The 13,821-nt window shown below is 42.6% G+C and overlaps 1 long non-coding RNA gene across 3 annotated transcripts; it reads right to left on the bottom strand.

Moving 5' to 3' along the window:
* Positions 1 to 109: 109 nt before the first annotated feature.
* On the bottom strand, positions 110 to 13,757 carry LOC107076800 (uncharacterized). 3 transcript variants are annotated; one of them, XR_001477935.2, is made up of 7 exons: positions 13,537 to 13,757; positions 11,761 to 11,857; positions 8,175 to 8,250; positions 4,769 to 5,814; positions 4,274 to 4,356; positions 2,521 to 3,397; positions 110 to 724 (listed from the first exon to the last, which is right to left on the bottom strand). It is a non-coding gene; the product is annotated as an uncharacterized lncRNA (long non-coding RNA). The 3 variants fall into 3 exon arrangements; XR_001477936.2 differs by having other exon boundaries at positions 110 to 2,678; positions 3,340 to 3,397; XR_001477934.2 differs by having other exon boundaries at positions 110 to 3,397.
* Positions 13,758 to 13,821: the final 64 nt, after the last annotated feature.

The raw sequence follows: 13,821 nt of genomic DNA, 5'->3' as shown, positions 1-13,821 counted from the left end.
TAGTTGTGTCTTGCTGCAGTGGGTTAAGGTTTTGATTTTCATTTTGCACTGACATTCTTTTTCAAACTTAGATGCAACTTTAATAATAATAATAATAATAATAAAAAACTTTATTTTATATAGCGCCTTTAAAGGTGGCTTCTCAAAGCGCTTTACAGGATGACAATAACAATAAATAAGAAGACTACAACAATAAATAAGAAAATTTCACAAGACAGGACACAATTATAATTACAACAATACAACAATAACAATAGAGGAGACCGTGGAAGATGGTATTAAGAAGAGCAGAGGGGTGAAGAATGGAACCAGTTAAGTAAAGGCTTTTCTGAAAAGGAGGGTTTTGAGTCTGGATTTGAAGGAGTTTAGAGAAGGTGACTCTAATATCCTTGGGCAAGGAGTTCCAGAGCTTGGGGGCATAGCAGGAGAAGGCCCTGTCGCCCATACAATGTAGACGGGCTTGGGGGACAGTAAGGAGGGCAGAATTTGAAGAGCGGAGGTTGCGAGGTGGGGAGTAGGGCGATAAAAGTTGAGGGTACGGAACCTTGTGGAGCTTGCCCGAAAGTGCAGTCTTCAGCAAACTTGAGCTGCAGAGAAGGCTGGAGAGTGACCTTTACCATGAACAGGTACTACATCCAAGACAGGTGATCAGGAATCTTGGCAAAGTCCCCAATCATCAGGATGGAAAGGATTGTAAAAATGGAGGTGATGGAGCCAATCCAGTCTGGTGTCAGGAAAAGTATGCTAATTAGGAGGCTTGCGGACTGAGGGGAAGTTCAAACTTCAGTGTCTAAAAATGACCTCATTCTACTTATTTTTCCATTTTTAATTTCCTCATCTGTGACCACAGCCTATTAGATTGCCAGGTCCGATTTGTGGAAACAATGACTCAAGTTTTTGTAGTTATGCAATTAGGGTAATTCAATGTGCTTTCCATCTGTCACTAGTGAGAAATAAGTCACATGGTCTATATGAGTTTGCAGTGTACATTGGGTTGTTATAAAGTCATACAACTCTCACCTCATTCTAAAAACAAATATTTAAATATAAACTTTATTTTTGACACAGTAGTGACAGGATTTGTGGTTGGTTGCTAGTGCTGCTGAAATCAAATGAATAGATGTGATTCTTTTCAGGATGAATGATCCTGGGTAGAGTCACTGTGCTCTTGAATATTTTCCATTGGTTCACTGTATGACAGTGGATGGAGCCCAAGATGTTTAGAAATGATTTTGTAACCCTCTTGAGTAATCAGCATCAACTCTTTTTTTTTATCTGAGGTCTTGTGAAATCTCTTTTAATCACCCAAATTCAGTCCTTGTTTAGTGGTTACCAAATTATTTAACCACCTGATTTTAATTACCCCCTTAATTGCACTTTTAATACATTTAATTCCAACCATACATCCATTTCTGACCACTTTATCAAGTTCAGGGTCATGGGGGAGCCAGTACCTATCCCAGCAAGCAACAGGTGCAAGGAAGGACACAACCAGGACATGACAGCAATCTGTCACAGAGCGCATACAAACACAGACACTCCACAATTATGGGGCTGGCCGATAACTCTAGTTATGCTGTATTATGTATTGATGTTCATTTTGTACTGACTTTTTCAGCCAGTATGTTTTTCCACCAATATGAACTGTGGGAGAACAGTAGGGAAGACAGCAGGAAGAAACCCATGTAAACACAGAGAGAACATGCAAAGTCCATGCAGACAGCACCTCAGGAAATTAACCCAGAGCCCCAGCGCTGTGAGGTAGCAATGCTAACCACTGTGCCACTGTGCTTCCTACACCTCATTCTTCAGTCTTATTTTCTTCTACTTCATACTGCGTGCATCTCAAACATTGAATTGATAAATACAAGCCATTATGCTTGTTTACGCAAAGACCAGATTCAATCAAACAAGCGTTAAACATGTTAAACAATTGTCATTTCCATAATTATATTTAAACTCTGGCACTGTGATGTCTTTATTTGTGAAACAATTTCCAAGACCGACCACATCCAGACTGCGGCACACCAGTGGTTCCTGACCATGTACCTGGAGGAGCAGTCTGCTGGTTTTCATTCCACACCTCTAGTGCTCTAGTTCTAATTGAGGACTTAAATAGAAGTTGAAAAAAGCACACCGATCAATTAACTTTGATCTTCGATTAGTCCTGAGTATCAAAAGTACCCTACTTCAGCACACAGAATATTACTCAGCCTCTCCTCAACTTGCCATTATTTATGAAGAACCAGCTCTTACTAGTTGGCCAATTGCTAATGAACAGGCATAGGTGGGAATAACATCAGACACTCGCAAAATGGGCATTTTTGTCCAGTTGAATCCATTTAAAGCAGCACCGCCTAAGGAGGGGTTCAGAAACTTGGCACAGGGGTTGATATCAATAACACACCCTTTGTTTCATTTGACCTTTTAACTGCAGATATTTCCCAGAACTCTTCTGAAGGTACGTGCTGCTTTATGTTCGGTAGGTGAACAAAGCAAAGCGACAGTTCAGAGCTGTACCTGAGCAGCGAAGCAGGATAGGGCACTGACACCCAGAAGAGCAGCGGCACTCCCAGTCTGCTCCTCCAGAAGGCGATGGAGAGGTGGCCCACCAGGCGAGGCAGGATGAAGGCCAGCTCCATCAGCACCTTGGCCAGGAAGTAGGCCGGGGGGTGGTACTGTAATGGAAAGTTACTGAAGAAAAGTGTTTTATCCTAAAAATGTAGTTTACGGGCAGAGCTGTGTTGTAAAAGCAGCCGGATTCTTTGAGCAAAGTGTGATCGTACCCAGCGAGTCAAGGGCACGGGATGTTCTAAGAATATGTTTATCTCTGCCCCAGCAAAAAAGGCAGATACAAAACTGCACGTAGCCGTCTTCTCTGTCCTTCAAGGCTAAGACCTCTAAGGACTGGAAAATTACTGTCTTGCCTGTCTTTGTATTACTAACCAACCATAATGAAGTAAACAAGTTGAGGTGCTGCATCAGCTAAGTGTATAAAATAAGGGACTTTTCTCTATTTTACTTTGGAAATCAGCTCCCACTTGCTGCACAGAGTGGCGGTTGCGGTCTTTCCCTATTGTGCAATATGAATAAATGCCTTTTATGGATCACTGCCCCCATGCTACTAAAACCAGAAAAAAATCATTTTCAATACATGAAAAGAGAGATTGCCACTCATGAAACACACTAGAGTGCTTGTATCTGTGCGTTCTGCACCTCTCATAGTAAAGCAGAATGATTAATTCTTACTGTTCGGCAGTTTGATGTGAACACACTGTATTCTGAAGCCTTTCTGCAGGTCTTCAGTACATGAAGAAACAGTGTTAGAGTCATACTCACGTGATCCCACTGAGCAGTAGACAGGGGTGAGGAACCAGCACAGCATCAGAATAAACACCTGAAATGAAAAGAGAATGGAAAAAAAATGTTTTACTTATCCTGTTGAAGAAGGGAGCGATTCACCTGCTGCAAGTCTGCATGACTGTCTTTTAAAGTTTTCTTGTGAATTTGTGAAGCAGAGGTTTGCTGTTTTTGCACATTTGGCTCTTATATGTATGTTTTACACTATCCATTCCAAAAACTTTGCAAGCTTTTACAGTTTTAATATAACACAACAGATGATGAAAGAAATATTATCTGCCATGTTACACTAAGTGTGCTTGGCTCTGCCCTAATATTAGCATTAAGTCTCAGAATTAGCAAAGTTGTTTGTAGTGAAATGTGAAACTGTAATAAGGCAAGGCAGTGTAAAAAGTAAAGGACAGATGCAACTAAAGGCTCCAGAGCTTTTTTTTTACCATGGTAAGCTCTCCAGAGCAGTTATCTCCTTGACATGCTGCTCTCTCCACAGTTTTCTTCTCTTTCCTTCCTCTTATCTCTGTGGGAGTCTCCCCTCTTTTGACTTTTTTACACAAGACAGGCTGTGTCAGATATTTTACCCGAGTCAGTAACTTTGCTTCCTTAATCTCCTGTCTTCAAATGAGAAACTGGAGACCTGGGCTTTCCTGCACCACTCATTCCCAGTCTGTATCTGTGATTTAAGTTACACACTGTATGACCTGTTTCTGGGAGCTCTCGCATTTGTGACCTCATTTGGACTTTTTCAGAATTCTCATTATCGTTCACCTTGCCCCAGCATTCCAAGAGCAATCTTCCTTTAAGATGTAAAACTTCAAAAAAGACATGATGCACAGCACTTTAAACAGAGTTCCACCCCTACAGAGCAAACCCATCTCCCTCCTGTCAAACTACTGTATGTAACGTAAAGTCATACCTTGACGTGCCCTGTGGAAGCTTCCAGAAGGCCACTGGGGACCATAAAAATAAGGTTCAGAAAGGTCCCTGTGTTCTATTGTGCTGTATAGAAACAAAACAAAAACTGTCCAAACTTAGCAAAAAACAGTACACAGACATACAAAGCATGGAGGCTACCAGCATATTCATGCAAGTAGTCTACTGACTTGCAATGAGAAAACCACACCCACCAACCCCCATGTGAATATTCAGACATACCACACAATTCAGGCACATTAAGAAATAAGCTTTAATATCTGTCTCTGCCGGAATCATTTAGCCAGCCCAGTCATAACAATCCACCAAGTGGAAATCTGAACATCTGAATGTGCGTTCTCTGGTATTCTGGCATTTTATCATTTTTTCCCTATTTAAAACTGAGCTCAAGAAAAAAGCTCAAGTTGAACAACATTTTGCTCCATTTCACACACCCCTATCCCCTGCTCCCCACATTCACTCCTCTCCTCCTGCCCACCTCTTGACTATGATCTTTCACTTGCTCCTCCTCTTGTTGAAGCTGGTGCCAGATGAGTCCGGTGATCACTGCCAAAATGAGGGTCCTGGCTACGTGGAGCCCAGTCAGATACAGCTTGAACTGTCACACCGCCAGAAAGACGTAGGCCAACCCAAGCTGTTAGGAGTCCTCTTCTTACAGCTTCCTTAAGGCAAAAGCATGGGACACCAAAGAAACAGGGCACACCACTACAGCCATTTCATGCTCAAAGAAGGCCTTGGAGTTCGGGCCACAGTCGGGAAGAAGTGAAGAATGGATCTGAACTTGGTCTCCCAGGCTGCAAGATGTTTCTTCAGAGCAATGAGGAGCTAAGACAGTCAACATAGGTTCCTTTACAGCACTCCTGGCTCTGGAGGACCCCTGTGTCTGCTGGATCATGTTCTAACTGGGCCCTTGATCACTATTGTTAATTGTTGCCAGTAACTGTTCTGCTGACTGGTTTAGACATTTTTCTTCACTCTGTAGTGGTTTAAAAAAACCACAGAACTCTATGAGGTGCCTGCCTACTCATTAAGAATCAGCCCCCTTATTACTCATGATACTTTGAATAAGTGATCAATTAGTGAACAGAAGGTGTAAAAAATGTACCAGACCCACCCACAGCGAGTCAGTTTTTCCTTCTGCTCAAGTCTAATATTTCAACAGGCACACCTAAATGAGAGCAGTCCCAAAACCCTCAAATAAGCACAGGGTTCATACAAATTACAAACATAATTTGTTTTTTTAAAGAAAAGAAAGCACATTTATTTTAAAAAGGCCTTACAGAATCCAAATACATTTGCCTGGGATTAAGAACTCTGCTGGATCAAAAAAAAACAGCCGACACACTGCTTCAGAACAGGACTTACTGTACCACAGACCAGGACTGAGAACCACTGCATTAGAGCTTTGAACAAGGAGGGGACTTTCCTAAAATAAGGTACAAAAACAAGATCACTCACCTGCCTTGTAGTCCGAGTAAATCCCATTTTTCCTGTCAAGATTCACAGGGTATCTTGAGGCAAGATCTCAAGGAGAGAGAGAGAGCTGAAAGGTGGGGTGTTGTAACTTGCTGGCAAAAATGTCATGTCTTTAACTGTAGAAGTGCTATGTTTAGAATTAAGCCTGCTTCAAATCCTAAAGATTTAAAACGATACAGAGATCTACAGTGACTATCAAAAGTATTCACCCGCCTTCAACCTTCTTCTATTTTGTGTTACAAAATGGAATCATATTTAACTGGGAGTTTTTGCCATTGACGAAAAATTCTTTATAATGTCAAAATGAAAACATAATTCTACAGATCCTCCTAAATTTATTATAAATATAAAGCAGAAAATGAATGACTACATACATATTGAGTCAATATTTGGTAGAGCCATGGTTGGCAGAAATTACAGCTATGAGTCTTCTTAGATGCGTTTCTACTCATTTCTTGAAAAGAGTAAGAGTGTTACCCTGGCGTCCTGGCCAAATTTCCCACTGGCCTTTACCAGTCATGGCCTCCTAATAATCCCCCTCTCTGAACTGGCTTCATCACTCTGCTCTCCTCCCCACTGATAGCTGATGTGTGGTGAGTGTTCTGGCGCACTATGGCTGCCGTCGCATCATCCAGGTGGGGCTGCACACTGGTGGTGGTGGAGGGGAGTCCCCAATACCTGTAAAGCGCTTTGAGTTGAGTGTCCAGAAGAGCGCTATATAAGTGTAAGCAATTATTATTATTACCAGCTTTGCACATTTTGACACTGCACATTCTTTGCCCAGTCTTGCTCAATCTTCCTCAGGTTGGATCAGAAATTTTGATGAACAGCAATTTTCAACTCTGGGCACAGATTCTTGATTGGATTGAGGTCAGGTCCAGGCTTTGACTGGGCCACTCCAGAACATTTTTTTTTCTTTTTAATCCACTCCAGTGTGGCTATGACTGTATGAATCTTCTCCAAAGTCTGATGTCTTGTGCAGACTGCAGCAATTTCTCAGTTATTTGCTGCATCCAGTTTGTCTTCTATATTCACTAGTCTTACAGGCCCTGATGCCGTGAAGCATCCCCATACCATGATACTGCCAACACCGAGCTTTACAGCAGGGATGGTGTTCACTGCTACACTGGCACAAAACATAATGCTTACTATTAAGGCCAAAAAGGTCAATTTTGGTCTCACCAGACCATAGAATCTTCTTCCACTAGGTCTCATAGTCTCCCACATTTGTCCAAATTTGTGAAGCACCCAAGCAATTGTCATATACACAGTTTCTCCCATCTCAGCTGTGGAAGACTTAAATTCCTTTAGAGTTGTCACAGGCTTTCGCCTGCTCTTCTCCTGGGGTTATGCAATGCCTTTCTTATACCATTCCCCTGACTGGTGCTTTTCAAAAACCCAATCCCAAATTTTCTTTGAAAGTTCCTTTGTCTTTGTAATTTTTGTTGGCACCTGTACTGATCAGCTGTGGGACCTCCTAGAGATAGGTATATTTATCCTGAACTCATGTGAAACACCCTAATTGCACACAGGTAGATTTCTTTCAACAATGTGACTTCCAAAGACATTTGGTTGCACCAGAGCCTATTTAGGTGTGTCATAGTAAAGGGGTGAATACTTATGCAACCACTCTCTGTTTTATATTTATAATGTAGGAAGATCTGTAGAATTGTGTTTTCACTTTGACATTATGGAGTGTTTTGTGTTGATCTATGGCAAGATATTCCAGAAAAATACTTTGTGATTCTATATGGTAATACAGTTAAATGTGAAGAATTCCAAGGGCGGTGAACACCTTTGATAGCTACTGTATGCTATACAATCAAACAATAAAATGTTGATAACATACAAAACTCTAAATTAATCATAATTCTTTACCCTGAATTTAAAAATAATCTAAAGCATTTTATCTACTGCAATTTAGAAGTGCAGTTTCTCTTATGGAACCTTAGTACTAGATATCACAATGAGATATGAAGTCAAACCTATGGACATATACTTTTTCACTTATCGGAGCCTCTTGCTCTAGCCCACAATGCTTTGCATGGCCTCTGGGGACTCCACCATCTTATCCACTGAAAACAGATAATGATACCTTACACAGGAGACATTGTTCCTATCCATGTAGTAGTAGGCTGTTTAGGACAGTAAACAGGTTGTTACAGGTGTAGTGACGCATTCCCACTGGATTTGTACTGTCTGAAGCCACTCAGGGCTCTGGGAGAGAACCCTGAACCTGCCCTGGCATTCTAGTTACGCAACATGTCAAGGTCTGACTGCTGTGGAATTTAAACAGTTGAATTGCAGTGAATGCATCCCTGTTTATTTAAAACCCTGGTAGGTCATGGAAAGGACAAGTACAAGACAGAGGGACAAGGAGGGAAAGATGAGTGCTTTTCCTCACTCACAGATGAAGTCTGCTGGGTTACTCTCTGGAGGACACTGCATTCCCAGGTCTCCAAGGAAGTCTGTGACCTTCGATACCTGCCCAGAATACACAGCTTTAAACAAAAGTAAGGAGTTCAGACTCTCTCTCACTCAGGAAGAAATTGAATGACCCTGTATTTAACATTGATGTCCAAATTTAGGACAAATTGACAACTATAAAGTGCTGGTCTCTGTAACTTCTCCATTCTTCTCTTTCAGTTTCCCTCCAATTCAGGGACACAGAGGAGCCAGAGCCTACAAGCATGGGCGCAAGTCATATAAACACCCTAGATGGGACGCCAGTCTATCGCAGGGTAGGCATACACACACACTCACACCAGGACCAATTTTCACAGAAGCCAATTAACCTACCAGCATGCCTTTGGACTGTGGGAGGAAAGTAGATCACAGTGCTGTGAGACAGCAGTGTTAACCACTATGGCACAACGCAGCCCTTAAGCAGACCTGAGTGTTTGAAAACAACATGAGGTGAATTGTATCTACAATTACCCTGAGCTGAACTAATGAGCTACATCAAATGAATTCCTAGATATCTGAAGACCCTTCACAGTGCATGCAGAATGAATTGGAATCTGTCTTTAAATAAGATGAAAAGAGTAATAATTCATTTACTACATATTACATTCACTACACTGTCTTAGTTAAAATGAGAGCATGCTTTGTTATTATATTTCAGCAAATTAGCTTAAATTATACCAATTTGTTAGATGAAAACACTTCAATAGTATTACAATTGTAGAGAAAACCGGTTCAGGGACGCCAAATAATGTAAGAAAAGTGGCTCTCTGAAGGCACCAGTTCTGTAGGGTTTGGGCATTTACTGAGACAATTATTAATTGTAGCAGTAAATCACAAAGTTGATTCTTTTGGTGGCTTTAGAATCCAACCATGCGACATAACTCAAACAACGCGCACACACAGGTACTAATACACGAGGATACATTTATTAATACATAGAATATGCATATAAACCTAACAGATCTTATCGAGAGGGTTATCAGAATACAAAAGATATATATTCAATCAGTTACAAAGTGTTACACATATCAAGAGGACATACGTTCAGTATATCATTCATTAAGACCGTTTTGTAAAGTGAACTTGGTTACAACTTCTACATTAGATACTCAAACAAGTACATAACTCTTAGGAATTAAATTGATATCAACTGGTTGGGATAACAATTGAATTCTCGAGCTGTAATGCATTGAAGTTGAATACTCATCCAATCTCTGGGGATTCAGATCTCCTGCGGGCACAAAGAAACAGTTGCAGGCTGTTGCTGTCCAATCCGCGCTCTCTGGCTCCGTGCCAGGCTGTGCTGTGCGGCTTGCGACGGTGCGCTGCTGATGCTCACTGTTGGCATTAACTAGCAAAGTTTGTGCACAGGAGAAAAGATGACTGTGGGTCCCAGCAAGTCAGGAAGAGGACCAGTTCGTTTATGATGAAGAGCTAGTTCTGAATAGTGATTCAGCTGTCCACAGTTCCGACCTGTTCACGAGGCCTGCTGCTGGTTACTCTCTGGCAACCTCCACTCTAGACTCTTAGAACAAAGGAAAGTTCTGGCACTCGGACACACTGGCTGTTCCGTGGTTGTCCGGGCTGAGTCTCAGGATGGTAAGGAGGCGCGCTGCGAGAATGTCCTGCCCTTGGGATTCTCCTTTGAATTCCCTTTAGAATTGTTGAATCTGAATCTGAATCTGAATCTGAATCTCTGTGTTGCCTGTTTTTACCTGGAGGAACTTCAGCTCATTGATTGGCTGAAAGTTCCATGGGCATCAGAGTCCCACGTGGGTTACTCGGCCCTACCAGTCCCTGATTGGTTGATCAAGGTGAGATATGAGTCACTTAGTCCTGACACTTAGTAATGCAGTCCAGATGTCCAACTGGCACTCCCTAGACAGATAGGCGCCAATGGGTGACCATTGATCATGATAGCCAGGCTTAGCTAAGTGCATCCCCCTTTGGGAGCTGTCCTTGGACCTTAAATCACCTTGCATGAATGGTTTCTCTGTGGCTGCACCACAGAGATGAACAGAGAAATGAGGCCTAATTTGGGAAAGCTCAGAAACACTTAATTCTGTCTTATTATTAAGCCTCGCCGCTACACAATAAAATAATTAGCAATACCTCTGAGGCACTAAATCCATATAATTGTCAAGCTTTGACTGTCATACCCACGACAATCAGTCAAGCCTGACAAACAGCCTGCTGTCATGACGACTTGATCTGAAAGGAGACTGACTACCTATAAGCAATTAATCCATCACTTACCTTTAACCAACAGGATATTCAAGACTAGCCTCAACCATATCTCTGTGCTCAGTCTTAGAGGTTCATCTCTGCTCTCGGCATTCAGTTTTCTCATGCTTGCTTGTTTCTCACAGCTTTGTTCTACACTTGTGCTGCTGACTAGGTCTCTTTCCCACCCCTGGGCTTTGCCTGTATTGGCCGGGTCCGTCTCGATCTGGCCTTGGACTCCCTCCTGTGCTATGAATTTGGCTTCCTTCAACTCTCTCTTGCCTGTGTCTTCCCTACTTGTAAATCTACTTCATTTTCGACCACGGCTTTGGACTGTGTTTCTCTGACTGTTTTCTTTGCTCATCCACATCTCTGCTTTCATCAGCCTGCTCCCTTGTCTCAGCCTGCAACTGGGATTCAGCCCACTGCCTCTGACCACTGCTCGCAGTCAGTTTAGCACATTAGTTCATGCAGCAACATTACATTCATAATGCGGCCCTTATTTCAATGTACTGGAGCTTTGCCATTCTTTTGTTAGCGGGAGGGCACTTGCGTTCAGTTTTAACCCCAATGAAAATTCACTTGCCTGCCCATGTGCCAAAATGAGCAGTTTGTCAAAGGAGCCGAGAATGTCTGATTTACAGAGCACAAGATGGTCTTCCTGTTTCTTGGCCAAGCACCTCAAGGTGGAGAGGAGACACCATGAGGTGCCGGAGTCTAGACCAGTCATTGGTTCCTAAAATGATGAAGGAGAGCGGTTCTAAAATGAAATACCTTGATAGTTTGAAAAGACTCTCACACATCATGTTGGAGAACTGCAGCTTGAGAACGTTTCCCTTATCGAGGGGAACTGCAGTCTTCACTAAGTGTTTCAGGAACAAACGGGACTGCATACAACTGTTTGTTCAGAAGAATTACTTACAAAGCTTCAGTTAGCCTGCATGATTAAGAGGTTAATTACATAAAAACTCTGATATAAGGAAATGACTCACAGAGCTGTGTGGTGGTTCTGTAGTCAGCTAGCCTATTCAAGAAACAGCAACATTAAGACCATGCACATGACATGTGCTACATACATTATCCAGACAGCGCTCAGGTCAGGTTATTCTCCACAGAAATGGGTTTTACTCACTACAGGCCATTAAGACCACTGGCATCCATCACCAAAGCATTCCTAAGATATACAATCTGATGCATCAAATGTTCATGACCCATTTTGTCCAGTTTGTGCACCAGATTTTCACAGCTCCAACGATGGAGAACTGCAGGAACTCTCAAACATCTTTACTCCGAGGGTCTACTTACATCCTGGATCAGCACAAAAGGGTCGCTCAGCAGTTTGCAAGCCATCTGCACTCGCCTTTGCTCTCTCCTCCGGACAGGGCCCTCAGAGGAGCGCCCCCTGCAGCCATGGGAGAAAAGGCTTTAGGGGTCAGGCTGTGCGATTCAAAGTGCAAGAAGGGCTACAGACATAAAAAAGATCACTTTATTAGCCATATACAATTTCTTGCATTAGGAATTCATCTTTTCACATACCCCAGCTTGCTATCCATGAGACACAGACAGGGAGAGAAGCTTGGGGTCAGAGCGCAGGGTCAGCCATTGTACAGCACCCCTGGAGCAGTTGGGGTTAAGGGCCTTGCTCAGGGGCCCAATGGAGTAGGATTCCTCTGCCAGCCACAGGATTTGAACCAGCAACCTTCCAGCCACAGGCGCAGATCCTTAGCCACAGTGCCACTGCTCCGCCCATGACATATCAAGCTCACTTGGATGAATTTGGAAAGCCTGCAACTATAGAAGGCCAAACAGCTGGTGCAGGGCATGCAACTTTTCCACAACGCACACCAGGTGACTTTGCAGGGCAAACAGCAATGTGCAAGAGAGGATGGCGTAGGCACGCCTACGGCCCTTCCACCTTGGAGCAGAAACAACATTTCAAAACACTTTGCATTTTGCCTTCTCCGCTGAAGGTTGAGAGGATGTGACGCTTTATCCCCGCAGGATGTGTCGATACACAAACGTCTCCCATCAGAGGGAACCAGCCCTCTTTCAGGTGTGCTACGTGTCTTGTTCAGCTGAAATATAACACAATCCCAAACTTAAAAATATTATCCAAGTGATCTTTTTGTCATCTTCTTTTCAAAAGGGCCTATTGGCCTCCTCTCATTTATAACCTCTCTTAAATTCTTCACTTGGTGTCTTATATTCTTCAGAGATTTATTCTTTCACACCAAGAAAGCAGATTTGACAAGGTGAAACTGACATTCTTGAAATCTTTGAAGGTGGGATATTCCTTTGGGTTCTTATGGGATGAAACTGAAATGAGAAATGTCATCAACCATCAGTCATCAGGGGGCCTTTTTCTTGGCAAAGGATGTGACGAACCCTTGGAAACAGAGGACACAAATCTGGACTACACTCTAAACAGCACACCAGTACATCGCAGGACAATACAAACACAGAGACCAGTTTTGAGACACCAGCTAACCAATCAGTGTGTCTTTGGAAGGTAGGAACCAAATTGCCAGGAGAAAACCCATGTGATCACAGAGGAACATACAGACTCCATGTAGAAGGTGCCCAATTCTAGAATCACTGTGATGTACAGCTGTGATGTAGCACCATGCCACCCAGAAGAATCATCCATGTCTCCGAGTTCCATAACTTCAGCTCAACTGTCTTCTTCAAGGAGAGTTTAATACAGCGGCTCTTCAGCATGTACTGTATGGTGTTTTACATCTCAGCATGCAAAATACTGTGGCCCCAACACACATGTCCTACTTTCATAATGGGATCTCACAGAACGTTTTCCTTCCACAAACCTGGGGTTTTCTATGAGTTCTGTCATGCTGAACTTTATTTTAATTACCTTCATAACTGCGGCACAGCTGCTGAATGTGTGAGAAGGAGATGTCCCTGTCCCGGTTTACAAAACTGCGAAATATTTAGTCCAGTTGTTACATTTAGTTACGACATTCTCGACTCTTTAAAGAAAGCATTTTGTTTTTTACAATTCTCTCGAAATAACAAAAAGAGCTTATTAATTCCAAATGTCGACAAGCGTCTTCTACTCAGGCTCACCTTTTTTGGAAACACCTGCGCGGCTCTCCTACAGAAAGATGCAGCACTTTTCACTTTACTATAAACAGGTATCGACGTAGGCTGGAAGTGATATCGAATCTGTGAAGTACATTGTCTTTTGTAAAGGCAAACTGCACAAATGCATAAGTACGCAATTCCATTTTGTCACCGAGGAGGAATCTTCAAACCTTTGTAGAAGCGCAGTGAAAATACTGTGTGCATGGGTGCAGTAGACATCTCTAGCAGAGAAAACTACCAGCGAGCCGGAGTCCAAATTGTTTTATT

This window comes from Lepisosteus oculatus, chromosome 5 (assembly GCF_040954835.1).
Source record: "Lepisosteus oculatus isolate fLepOcu1 chromosome 5, fLepOcu1.hap2, whole genome shotgun sequence".
Lineage (NCBI taxonomy): Eukaryota > Metazoa > Chordata > Actinopteri > Semionotiformes > Lepisosteidae > Lepisosteus > Lepisosteus oculatus.
The sequence above is the reverse complement of the archived record's forward strand: the minus strand, read 5'-3'. Positions and strand labels throughout refer to the sequence as shown.